At 37.9% G+C, this 13,558-nt stretch overlaps 2 protein-coding genes across 7 annotated transcripts in view; one reads left to right on the plus strand and one right to left on the minus strand.

Moving 5' to 3' along the window:
* The window catches only part of LOC124305338 (uncharacterized), a 115,718-nt gene that overhangs the window by 78,477 nt on the left and 23,683 nt on the right, over positions 1 to 13,558 (minus strand). The gene's annotated exons all lie outside the window — the stretch shown is intronic.
* Positions 1 to 13,558, plus strand: part of LOC124305324 (leucine-rich repeat-containing protein 15-like) — a 117,070-nt gene that overhangs the window by 60,717 nt on the left and 42,795 nt on the right. For 5 of the 6 annotated variants that reach the window (XR_006908364.1, XM_046764620.1, XM_046764619.1 and 2 more), the window contains exon 3: positions 8,730 to 8,804. The exons of the other annotated variant lie outside the window; for it this stretch is intronic. The gene's annotated coding sequence lies outside the window, so the exon portion shown is untranslated. The remainder of the gene's footprint in view (positions 1 to 8,729; positions 8,805 to 13,558) is intronic. 6 annotated transcript variants of the gene reach the window in all.

The raw sequence follows: 13,558 nt of genomic DNA on the forward strand, positions 1-13,558 counted from the left end.
AAAATTCCATGCATGACTTGTGCTTTGTACATTATTATTATTACTATTATTATTATTATTATTATTATTATTATTATATATGTTGTTTTATTTAGGAATAGAAAATCATTGAATTTCTCTTACAGTTCATAATTCTAGTTATAGATCTTCGGTAATCTTTTCATCAATATTTTACATGTCCTCGTGAACTACACCCAGAAAATATGAATTATTATTCACCGTTACATAAATGTTGAAGAGAAGAAGTCCAATTTTCTTTTCTTTCTGATAAAATTCGTATCCAAATATTCTTTACAAGAACAGGTTTCAAATGTTGTACCGGTTTGGTGTATAAAACTTTTCAAGCCGAAACATGGATAAATAATGAAAAACGTTTTTTACGTTTTTCAAAAAATGCTATTTTTCCAATTCTTTTTTTTTCAATCCGATCGGTATATTCGTCGCCATGATTATTGAAGCATTTCCATCACTCTCTCGTTTGGAATGTTGGTGAAGATTTTTCAATGGCAGATTGAAACGCTGAATAAATAATCTTCAGTTTAGAGATAAACCGAAATAAATCGGATGGATTGAATTAAACAAAAGGTGATAAATAACATGTACCAGACATTGAGTGACGAGAGAGAATGGAAATGTGAAACGTTGTAAAAATATCAGGATATCCGTCGATAGCAGCTCGTTATTAATTTAGTTTTCCAGGATCGTCGAATACCGTAAAACCTTCCACACCCTCAGCTAGCTTGTGTATTTCTTTCCATACTTCTTCTCGACACCTGCACGCGACATTCTTATAACCTACAGAAAATGTACGTGAAAACCTCAGCTCTCAACTGTTCAAGCAATTCCCTGTCAGAAATATCAAATAATATCACACTCCTCGGTGAGATGAGAGAGATCTAAATACGGAAACGTGTGGAGAGAAATTCTTCTTTGGATAAATATTTTTATAGGTAAATATATACGTACAGCGTTGAATGGACATATGTATACTCAGAAAAATAGTAAAAAATCATACAATATGTTATCACGATTTATATTGTACGTAAAACAAACCGCGAGTGAAGTCAAATTTCTATAAAAATTTTCACGTGATTACGTGTCTGTAAAAAACCCGCAATTTCGCGTCTGTTGAAAGAAATGTGAAAAGAAAGACAAACAAACGGCTTTAGACTGGCCACGAGCCAATCCTCGAACTTCCCGTTCTTACACTGCAGATTCCAAGTTCATAGAGAGGAGAAAAAAATAATATCCAATTCGAAGTTCGAACTACGAATTCAGACTCGTGATTGACGATTTAAAAGCTTTTAGGTATCATATTACTTAAAAATATAATGATTTTTTTTATTTCGAACTTCTATAATGGATCCACCATTACAAATTTTGGAAGTCTGATCTAGGATTCGTTATCGGTAACCCAAAAAACCGCCATCTACCAATTTCTACCGAAATTGGAATATTTTTAGATTTTTTCCCACCACCTTGGATCGCCGTTTTGGATTTCGCAAACTGACTTCAGATTCGTGATCAGCCACCCAACTAACCGACGAGCATCAATTTTCATCAAAATCCAAATGTTTTTAGTTTTTTTTTTTCATCTTATTGAACACGCCGAATTTAAATTTTACAAATCTGACCTTAGATTCGTGATTAGCAATACAAAAAAACCTCTCGATACCAATTTTCATTCAAATCCATTCATCCATTCTCAAGGTATCATCACTTTTATTTGATTTCTTGGAATTTTGCTGTTCAAATAATTGAAAAATTACTGGATCGATCAAAGCCAAAATCTAACCAGTTCTAAGTTTGAAAAAGCCGCGTCGATCAAGACGAGAATCATTGAATTCGGTAATTCATTCCCGAGATATCGTCGTATCAAAAAAATTGATCACATACGTAAGTAAAAACATACATACACACACAGACGTCGCTCTGAAAATGACTGGAGGTGATTCTGTAAATTTAAAAACGTGGAGATTTAGTGAAAACTCAACTTTTCAATATCAGGGTAATTACAATAGCTTCCTTTTTTCTGTGAAAACAGAGAAACGGGAAGTAGAAAATAAAAAAATAACGTCAAACTTTCCGAATTGATTTTTGTCGGCATAAATTGAACGATGTAAGGCCGAAACCCGCGTTATATCCGGAAAAATTCATTTTCAATCCATAGCGCGTAAGTTTTCAGGGCCGGTAATACGTATAACGGGTGTTCGAACAGTTGGTGTATGCCGTATATTAAACGCCTATAGGTAACACGTATGTATACGTATACCTACGGGATTGAGTGGAAGTCGATACGCGGGCAACACGTCGCCCCTTGGGTATTTTGAATATATATTGGTTTTCAAACGCAAAGGAGCTGCAGAGGAAGGCATTGCTTTGCCTCCACCTGCCTACACGCGTCGCTACGGATGCCCACGTCTACCCATACAGACATTATACTCGTGCGATACGATGACCGGAATAATACCTAGCGGCGTGCTATTAAGAGGACGCGTCCACCCCCGCAGCATCAAAATTTTACATTTTTTAATAACGATGCTTGAGAAGGAAAAAATATAACGAGCTGTGTACGCACGATATTTAATTTCGAAAATCGAAAGTCAATTTTCTTTTTTTCTGATATTAAATCAGATCAACTTATTATTGATCTAACGAATTTGTTACAATCAACGCTTTTGTGACTCAATTTTTACCGTATCTTATTCATTTGACGAAATGAATGACGAGAAAGCATTAAATTAATTCTAATTTTTTTATTCGCGCGATTATACGTGTTTATTTCACTATAACTAGAACAAACATTCAAGTATAAAATTCCTAGACGCGAAATGGATATTTGAATATTTTTTCAAGTGCAGGTGATATTTTTTTATCCAATGAAGTTATTACGGTTACACCGCATCGAAATAAGAGGGACGTAGGACGATAATTTCATACTTCTTCCGATTTTCACATAACATTTTGGATACGTGATGGGAGAAAGAAAATCGCGAATGAACGACCCGTCTGGGTGAATAAAATTACATTTTTTTTTAACAATATCTCAAGTTTCCTTCAACTACATCGTATAATAATGCATACCGACTACCCGGTTACTTGATTTTCATAAAAGTAACGACGACGGAATATTAGAAGAAAGAAAGTGGCCCATTCGAGGTTGAAAGCTCCTTATAATTCCCGATGCAGAATTCGCGGATAGTTATTCATTTTCTTTTCCTTCTTTTTTTTTCATTTCTTCTTCTTTCTTTCAAAAGAGAGAAGAAAACGTCGAAATAAAACCTGTTCGTTCGTTCACGTACCGAGCAAAAAGGTACGGCGAAACCCTCGCGGCTTTTCAAGTCTGAAGTCCGATCCCCCGCCTCCATTATTCCCTAGCTCTCATTCTCTACTTCATTCATTCTACTCACCGCAGATACGCAAGTTGAATAAAATTAAGAGTGTGAAATAGCGAACAACAGGAATAAATAAAATTAGGTATAGAATATACCTCTAGATATATAATATAAGCTAGGAGAGTGTTCGGAAAAAAAGGCTGTAAGAATCATGTTTTATCGTAGAAACAAAATTTTAACGTTAATATTTCAGGCCAATATTTTCTAAATGAAAAAAAAAACAAAAAGTCCTCTTTTTCCAGACCGGCAATAAATCGAAAACGCTCTTCAAGGGTGATTGGCAGACAATTTTTCCTCCAAATTTCCCAATTATTTTGCTTCAGTTGCCAACAAAATTTGTAATAAAAATGATGGCCAACTTCTTCCCCGTTTCGCCTGACACTCTGTGGCCAGCATTAGAACCGATCACATGCGACGCGAGAAAGGCGGTAAAATTCACCGCAGGTTTAATACCACTTCAAGACTGATGTTGTCAATTTTATGACGTACCGAATGAAGAAATATTCGAGGAAACCTTCGGCCTTTTTCCTCGTCGCACATAAAATTCGTCCGTGAAATAATCGAGCCATGCCTTACATCATTGCCGTATTTCGTTCTTTGAATTGAGTAACGGACGTTAAAAATTTCAACAATTATCGAAATTACGCACATCTATTATTTCATGGAAAAATAAAATAAAAAAAACAAAAAAACAAGTCGCTTATACTTATATTTCAGCAGAATTGAGTAATTCAAGACTAACGAAGGTGTTACACCTCTGCAACGATACTCTTCAACTTCGATGGATGAAATTTAAAAATTTTTTTCGACAATACCACCCCCTAAAAAAATTCAACGAATTTAACTGAGAAGCGTGACGCACGGTTAATTGAATACCTTCATAATTAGTAACGTGAAAATCGACATCTAATTACGACTGAACTTCCGCTGCGCTACGATTGAGTAAGTGGGTGGAAAAATTCCGTATTTCTTGCATTATTTCCTGGTATAATGGCTAATCCCAGAATTCGATAAAGAAGGAATGGACCTCAACGAGATAATTAAACTCCTCGATATCGATATCGGCATCGACTCGCCTGCACACCGCCTTGTCAAAAGAATTTCCAAAGTCACCGATAGAAAATACCATTTCTATTACATATTTATATATATATATATATATATATATATATAATATACAGATGAAGTTTTCTCCGCAGCCACGTCAATAAAATTTCCGCGTAATTTCTTTCCTCTTTCAGCGTAGCCGAGTGGCCGTTAATCGATAAAAGAAATAGGTTTAATGTGGCTCTCTTCTTTATTTCTTTCTTTCTTTCAGCCGTATTATTATAGAAAATAATTTCTTCCCGTTAAAGAAAGCACAAATTACAAGCGTATATGTACATGTATACAGGTATATATCAATGATTGTATATATGTATAGGTGAAAATTACTCGCTAGATTTATCCCGGGGATTTTCTTCCACTTCGAGACCGGAGATGATGAGTTTTCACCTTCTGATCCCTTCGCAGACGCACGCTTCGAAGGAAACGAAGAGCTCGCGTGCGACGATTGAGAAGATGAGAAGTCGGTGCCTGAAGAAGCGTATTGTAGACACATCGTCCGATGACGCAACGATTCGCGAATGCGTATTTATTGTATCATTCACGTAGATAAAGAAAATATGCGAGAGGCGAATTGTGACTGGCTGAGACGTCGCTTTAATCACGAGTGACGAAGTTACTTTCGTACCGAGATAAGAAGTTTATTAGAGTTTAAGAAATACACGCGGATAAAGTGGCAAACGAGTTTAAGGTATCAGGATTCAAGGAGCTTTTCGACTTTAAAAAGCCAACCTAACTCTAGATTAATATTTCCCCCTGCAATTTGGGCAAAATTATTTTCAGCGTAACCGAGTAAAACAAAAGACGGTTAGACGAGTAAGTATCAAAAGAGGTAATTAAAATTCATACCTGACCGAGCGATTAACTTGTACAATATTTAAAGAAATATACAACTCATTACAGGCTAAGGCGTTTACGGTTATCTTTTCCCTTTTCATTTCCCGACATACTTACTCATTCATTCGTTCATTCGTACTTCTCGAATGCATTACGTATGCGGTGTAAATAAATATTACGCCAGGTACATGTGTCGTAGACACACAACGATCAGGTACATTATTGGTATAAAACACACAAAGCGTGTGTCTGTGTAAGTCGGGTTAAGCAGCAGCGAGACATTTCGTATTCCATCGGCGCGGGTAAGTTAATCGAAGACCTTGAAGAGACCGGAAGTTGAGAGGGAGTCGCAGGAAGTTTACTTTTCGACAAGAACCACGTATGGTTATTATTACACACCCACGCTACCAACCCGAACCTACCTACTTGAAAATTCTTCGCCCAAGTCCGTCGGTCGTTCCTAATTATCCAACAATGGCTCGACTCCAGCCTGCATGGCAATGATTTTCCGTTCCTTCCTTGAAAAGTTGGCAAAATACAGGAGTTCAGTTTTCGAATACCCCTCGTTTCGAGTCGTCGACGCGTCATTGGAGAGCTTTTGTCGGTGCGGAGAGGAGGAAGAATATGAGTCTACGACAGGATACTATACAAAAATAACGGTCAATATGTTGACGATCTTGTGTGAAAAACCCCGTAGATTTCCTTTTTAACAAAATTGGCGAACGACGATGTCGTCTCAATTACGGTTGCGATTCTTCGGCTGATTGGACCTAATATTCAAAATCTTTTTACGCGGAGCGAGTAAGCCGAGTCTCACGAATCGAAGTCACTACGCAAGTCGATGGATGAAAAAAGGGATGAAAAATAACGAAAGTAAAAATCAAGATAAACCGAGGATCGGAAGAACCGTTAATCGTCTACCCAACTCGAAAGTCCCTGCAGTTATTCGATTCACGTCAATAGCTGTGCACTTTAGTTAGGGAACTTTAATCATTAGAAAGGATTGATTGATCGAAAAATTATCCCCTGTCCGAAACATCTGTTTCACTTAACTAGCCTGCATCGGTAGGTTACGTATTTATATCGAACGAAGTTGGATCGTTAATTACTTCATCAGCAGGAGTACAATAAGACGTGTGTGATACTTTGGCATCGAACGTTTTTCAAGAAGCCAAAGAATACCTCGATGAGGGACGCCAGATTCTGACGGATCACGTGTAACCTTTGGAGTTGTTATTTGCAGGCGAACGGCAATTCTAATAAGAGAAAATAGCCCGCAACCCTGATTGTAAGTGCACAGCTATTTGCACGGGGTGGTGAAATACGTATGGGAGGTTCTGCGAGGCGCCCGACGAGGATGGCAAACATAATAATCTTTATACGAGCAGTGCCGCCGAGATGATCAACTATTATTTACCTCTCCTGAGGGTTAGAGCTCTTAGGAGAAGTGGCGATGAATATACGCGGCTGCACACACACACACACAAACACACCGATCATCCGCGTCGGCTTAAATTCGCACATATTCACCTCCCGCATTCAGTCTCGCAGATTTCTTTGAAAAATTAACTTGAATACACCGCGTATTATGCTTTACGAGATTGAAATACGGTAGCATGGGCCTTATAAAATCTCTCCCCAACCGTATTTGCATTGCAAAATATTTTCACCGCATGGGTACAACACGCGAAGACTGCGTTTTGTAGGATGAAACGTTGTGGGTGAATTTATTTTGTCACGTGCTCGAGACGAACAATCCATTTAGTTTTCACTTTCCTTAGGAAACTTCGTTCCGTTGTTCAGTTCCAATTTCTTATACCGTTGTACAACATCTGACGTCCAGTACAGGTGTAATTTTTTCTTTTCAAAAGTTAATTATATCAGATATCGTATAAAAGTCCACCAACTGGCGATCAGAAGTGTTTTCAAGAAAATAAGATCGCTCTGGTACATCGCCATTGCCACGTTCTTCGTGTTATAATCCAATTTACCCAAAAACTGCGTCATTCGAACCATCCACTGGATTACAGTGACGGTATCAGATATACGCGAAGACAGAATACGACAAGCGGAATGACCAATGATGTGAAATTTCCGTCCTCCAACCTCGGAAGCGGCGCGTCTTTCACGCCAACTTCCGCCTTCTTCCATCGCCATAATATAAAGTGGATAGAAAAGTGGAACAACGGTGGGTGTATGATCGATCCAAAGACACCGAGGAAAGGTTGTTATAGATATAAAGTTGTACCTTGGACCGCGGATCGTACACTCACCCTGCACTTGAGCATTCGCTGTAAAGTGAAAATAGGTCAGACATTGATAGGGTATAGGTTCGTGCCCTGTGGCGTTATTCGATATGTATACTTGAAAGTAATTCTACTATACGTATCCTCGTAAAGTTTTCTAATCGTCTCGAAGAACGTTCGTCGACTGTACACTACCAAGACTAGGATGGATCCGTGAGGTCGGTTTATATATGCCGTCGATTATCCGAGTGCAGTTTATCAGAAATGAATATTGATTCTCGGTCCTGGAGCACGGTGCCACTCGCAGGATAAAGAGGACAGACTCACGCGATGCAAAAAATGAACGCCTTGTAGATATATGTATAGGTGCGCTGGTACGAAATCGGTAGAATCTTCTCCTAATATAGGTATACTTACCATTAAATTATCAGTATACTCGACAAAACACTTCCCTATAACCGTGAGCAGAGTTCATGGATTGAAAGTAATAAAAATAATGGTAGGTACCGTTGTAGAATGTGTAAAAGATATCATCGCATGCTCTGTAGAGCGCGGTGCATGATTGAAGAGTCACTGGCATTTAATTTTCCTGAAAAACGAAACTGGAAGATAAATTCATCCAGAATTGTTCACTGTCTGATCACGTACCTGACCACGACATCGTCTCGTACGAGTCGCGTGAATATGTAATACTAGAGGGACAAAAGTTATTTGCGAACATACAGTAATCGGGTCATGGTTATATGAGAGATGAGCTTGAATGAAGTTACGAAGTGCGGAGCCTCGTCAAGGTCACGAACAGAGAGTTGTGCGAGCTTTTCAACGTTATATAAACTTCTAGCTATGCCGAACATGTATAAAATCTGTCCATAGTAGATATAAAGTGACGGTTCTGGATACAGATTGCGTTACCGACACGTCATACGAATATTCTAGAAAAAGGTTTGTGTCTTGGCTAACAATAAGCGAAGTGTCGGTAACGGAATCTGTATCCAGAACCGGTAATCCTAAATATGTGCATCTACTATACACGAATGTATGTACAAGGGTTTATCAAAATTTCATAAGAAAATAACAAATAGTCGATCGTCCAGCAAATTTAATCGAGGCACGATGTCTTATATTCGTGATTAATTATATGTTTCAGACTTTGTACTACCATGGATAACGCATGAAGGATAAATCGGCTCGGAAACTCGAATTTCTCGGCATGAAAATATCCGTAAGTCGATGAATTTCTTCACTTCACAATGACCCAAAAACGTATGATAAAAAAAGAAACAGCCCAAGTTCGATATCTGCGACAATCTATCCACGAATACACGGGAGTTTCATAAATCATCCCAAGAGATCTACGTATGTACGTACATTGACATACATAGGTCGCGAAAAATCCCCGGCAACAACTCATGTCAGGAATTCTCGGATCGTATAATTGATCGCTAAAGTTATAATAAGAGCCAGTCGTATATATATATATAATATCAGTGCGCACGTATTATATTATGCATAGGTTGTAATATTTCATTCGGCACTTAAAAAATAATTTGTATAAGGCAAATCTGTCACGAGGCGACCGCGTATTTTCTGTAAACGTACGCAACACGACTGACTGTTCAAAAGTGGAGAAAGGGGGAAAAGTTTTACGGTCTTTTCTTCGTGGCTCCTCGCCGACTCTGTGCAAGCGTCTCTTGTACAAGAGTTGTATCTCGGATACGGGCGGGGCCGAGATTTGCTAACTCATACCCAACGCGGCTATACATAGATATCTAACATCTAAAGTGGGTTCTTTGCAGTCGGTCGTGCCCGAGTCTAGCAGCGAGGTAATGACCCGGGAATTATCACTCTCCTGGATGATAGTTATTATATATGAATTAGACTCTGGCGCTGAGCTGAATTTTCATAGGGACATGCAGAAAAGATTTGTCCGCGTAGAAATGATGATTGGAAGTAATAAAATAATACACGTGCCTAAATAATTTCCTCCGTGTTATTTTTTCAAGACTCTGATATTTTTCATCTCACAACTAAACGAGTTATAATTATTATCTGAGTATCTTATCGTTACTATTTTATTTTCGAAACTTGTATATATTGTAGTCAAACATCGAAGACCCAAACCGACCAACTGAATTGACAAGATATTTTTCGGTTTTGTTAGGTTTATTTCATCAGTATACATAACATGTATCGTAAAGATGTGCGTAATCAATTGTTGGATGACTGTTAAAAATGTTGATACGTCAGACATTGAAGATATAAAAAATTGATAATATGTATACAATTATACACGAATTAAGGAGGTCACGTGATAGATATCAGTTCGAATCTTCATCTCTACGCGTTTGCTACACATTCCATATATAATTTCGAGATACATAAGAGCGTTCAGGGTGCAGTCCGGGTCTCGTACCTTATATAACACCGTAAATACGATTTTACCATGTGAAATTCCCCAAGGTAAAAACGGCGAGAAACTAAATTGCAAAACTAACGTTATTTCGCGGTAAAGCACGGCGTCTGTAATAAACTCAAAGTTGACCCGGATGTCCTCGCCTTTAATCGAATGTACTTCCGTGAATATTATACATAGGTATACACACCTAGAATTTTCAACACCCTGTTTTCGCTCTCTCTCTCTTTCTCTCTCTCTACCGCTCTACCTCCGTTCTTAACGTTCAAATTCGATGCGATACCGCGAGTAAAAGTGTTTTCATAAAAATCCGCAGAAAATTGAATCATGCACTATACATATATGTATACAATGTAACACAAAAATGTGAATGCATACATTATACACACCGTAATGACAACACTTATTCACGTATTCGAATTTGAGCTCCCGTATGTATAAAGATCAGAATCTGTGAGGTGCAATTGCGCAGCTTTGAAATATCAATTGAATCAAACAGCAATTAATTATCAATAAACTGTCGGAGATCGGAGTAATTCCTCTGCAGGACGAGCGATGCAGATCCGTCATTGCAGGCATCGAGAGATGGGTTGCAGTTCAACCTGGACGTATGTAGTAATCCCAGTAGGCTTGGTTGAATTTAATCCAATTTCCCCGGAGATATGATACGCGTCAGGCTTATTACAGAACTGCGCAAACTGCCAATGGAAGCTGGAATATAATACCGGCAACAGGTAGGCATCAATGGCCCAAGTCTCTGATTAATCGTCCAAACTCAATGGACAAAGTAAACTTTAAAAAAGGCGAGGCTTCTTCCCGCTTATCGATGTTGCGATTCCGTTTTAATTTCAAGACTCAAACAATGCTTCTGTATAACTTGAGCAAAGAAATTGATATCGGTAGGTATTTACATACACACATTCAATCCCGAAACGAAACTATTGTAGAATTCGTTCCAACCGTCAAACTCGTGTTTTTATTTTTTTTATTTTATCAATCCTTGCGGGTTCGCTGGAAAAAATGTCGAATAAAATGGCCTGAATAATTCTGGGATACTCTTTAACTGTTATATTCTAAGGAAAATTACTTATCTTTAACAAAGTGAAATTTTGAATATGAAAAAAGAAGTCATTCACCAAAAAAATAGCGGAAAATAGATCGTTCTACTCAAAAAATCATAACTCACTGGACTGTCAACGTTTTGAGATGATGATTGACTGCGCAACTCTCAAGACAGATATTTAGAACAAAAAGAAAAAGGTGTTCATTTCAGTGAGTGAAGTTGAATTTTTGAAAAAAATAATGAATTAACGATTTTTACGATACTTCGTTACTTATCCCGGATCAAATCAGATTATTTCGAATATTTTAAATTGATGAATTCTCTGTACACAGTGTGACATATTTCTCCTTTTGAAAACTCGCTGAAAGTGGAAAATGGCGATTTTATAATAATGTACCTGAATCTCCATCTACGTACAATACAACTAGCTAGCTGATTTAAATACGTTAATGGTATTTTCACGGTTCGAGTATATCTGTACCGTGTCTTCACCCTCCTCCTGTATTGTCTCAACTTTCAAGATTACCTATGCATTTAAACCCATTATCTCACTGAACAGTGCAACGCGTTTTTCCCGCGATTCTTTCTCATCCTATTTTTGTTCCGTAAATTTCATTAATTTTTTTCAACCACGCGACATTTCCACACCGGCTTCAGCACTAAACCCTGGCGCCAGGATGGCCTGTGAAAATTGAATTAATGTAAAACTTGGTTAACGATTCGTTTATTATTTCTCTTCACGTTTCTGCGAAACAACAATTGTACAATTCGCTTACAAGCAATGACGTATTTCCACTAGTACCGCAGCACGTAGAACCTGAGGTGTAACCTAAATACACACGATATCTGTACTCCGCACGTATCGAATTAAGAAAAAAAAATGAGGGGAGAGGGAATAGAGAGGGGGGAGGAAAAAAGAACCGGTAATACGGGTTAAATCTTGAATGTCCGCGGTTGGAAAACAAGTTTCGTTTAAAGTTTCTACACGTGAATAGCGGACAGTCGTTAATTCGAGATGAAACGACTCGCGTATAGATGTAATCAACGAGGAATGAAGGACAAGTGGATATCGGAGAGTACGTATTGTAAATGTTTACTGCTGATTCTGACGGGGATATCAGGGCGCATTGCAGTCTCTCGTCTAACCGAGTGAAACTCTCGTAGGTGAGTTGGTGCGAGAACCTGATACCAGGATTAAATTCAACGTTTGCAAAACGCAAGCTCGCAAGCACGCGCATAGAGTATTATCAGCATCTGGTTTCCAAAGAATTGATCGCAGAATATCTGTAAACCTATCTTGGCGATATTTACATTCGATAAATTTTTGAGACAAAAAAAGTTTAAGCTTCGAATAATTGTGATAAAAAAAATTATTAGAATGCGAAACCTTACATTTTTATAATCAAAACGTCCTTTACGAAATGAAGTAAATAAAATATGTAACAATGATCCAGGAATTTTGCGAGAATTATGGGTGACTAAAAAATTTTAAGACGAGGAATTTCTCGCAAAATGTATTAAATACGACGCTTAATACTCCAGATGCCTCTTATCTTTGAATTAATTACCGCTTATCTCTAACTTGTAATTACACACCCGTGAATTTTAAATTTGGTTTTATCACCTTGACTGTTACTTTAAGTTTTTTCTGTTAAATTCGTGATTCTAGTAAGCAATTATAATTTCTTATTGATATTGATAAAGATGAAGGCAAGGAATTGTGAGAAACGATTTATAATCTTCTCTTTCGTGTATCGAATATTATTTTAATAACAAACCGGATCGTGACGGAAGGCTTAGAAGTGTTGGAAAACTTGAAACCTTAAAATATCAACAAATCAAACCTCTCGAAAAACATTCGATGAAACGATGAGAATGAATTCCGATGGAAGAAGAAAGTAATCGCAAGAAAAAGTGGTTTAGGTATAAAACTACACGTCAAATCCATCTGCCGTTAATTTTTATTGATCACGTTCACGGTTCACTCTATCAAGGATATGAAATAAAAGAAATCCAAGTCTAATTTCCGATTAGTTCTAGAGAAGAAACGATCCGCGGTAAAGAATACCGGGGTGTAAAAAAAATCGTGTTGGTCCCTACGAAAGGAGAAAAACCGTGCGCATATAAGAAAGAAAAATGAAAAGAAAAGATGGAAAAAGAAAGAAAAAAAAAAACCGTCACGATATCCCGCGAGGCGAAACGCCGCATCGGAGAGACGGTAAAAACTCAACTGCGTGCTTTTTATCTCGAGGGATCAATGGATAGGCAAATACCAAGAGGGGAACTTGGCGGTTTTATACTTGTTAGCAAAAGGCCCGACAGTATCCTCGCCCTGCCGTTCTCTTATCGAGAGAGTGTCGCCTCGCAGATTTATCGTTGCACATAGATTCGCGATAGAATTTCTCCCTCCGGCAGTGCAGCTTAACAATGCAACAAAAGTGTCGTTTCGGATGAAAATATTTGCTTGTAACCGCGTTCCAAGCCGTTGATATTTCATAAA

The sequence above is a fragment of the Neodiprion virginianus genome, chromosome 5 (genome assembly GCF_021901495.1).
Source record: "Neodiprion virginianus isolate iyNeoVirg1 chromosome 5, iyNeoVirg1.1, whole genome shotgun sequence".
NCBI classification, from domain to species: domain Eukaryota; kingdom Metazoa; phylum Arthropoda; class Insecta; order Hymenoptera; family Diprionidae; genus Neodiprion; species Neodiprion virginianus.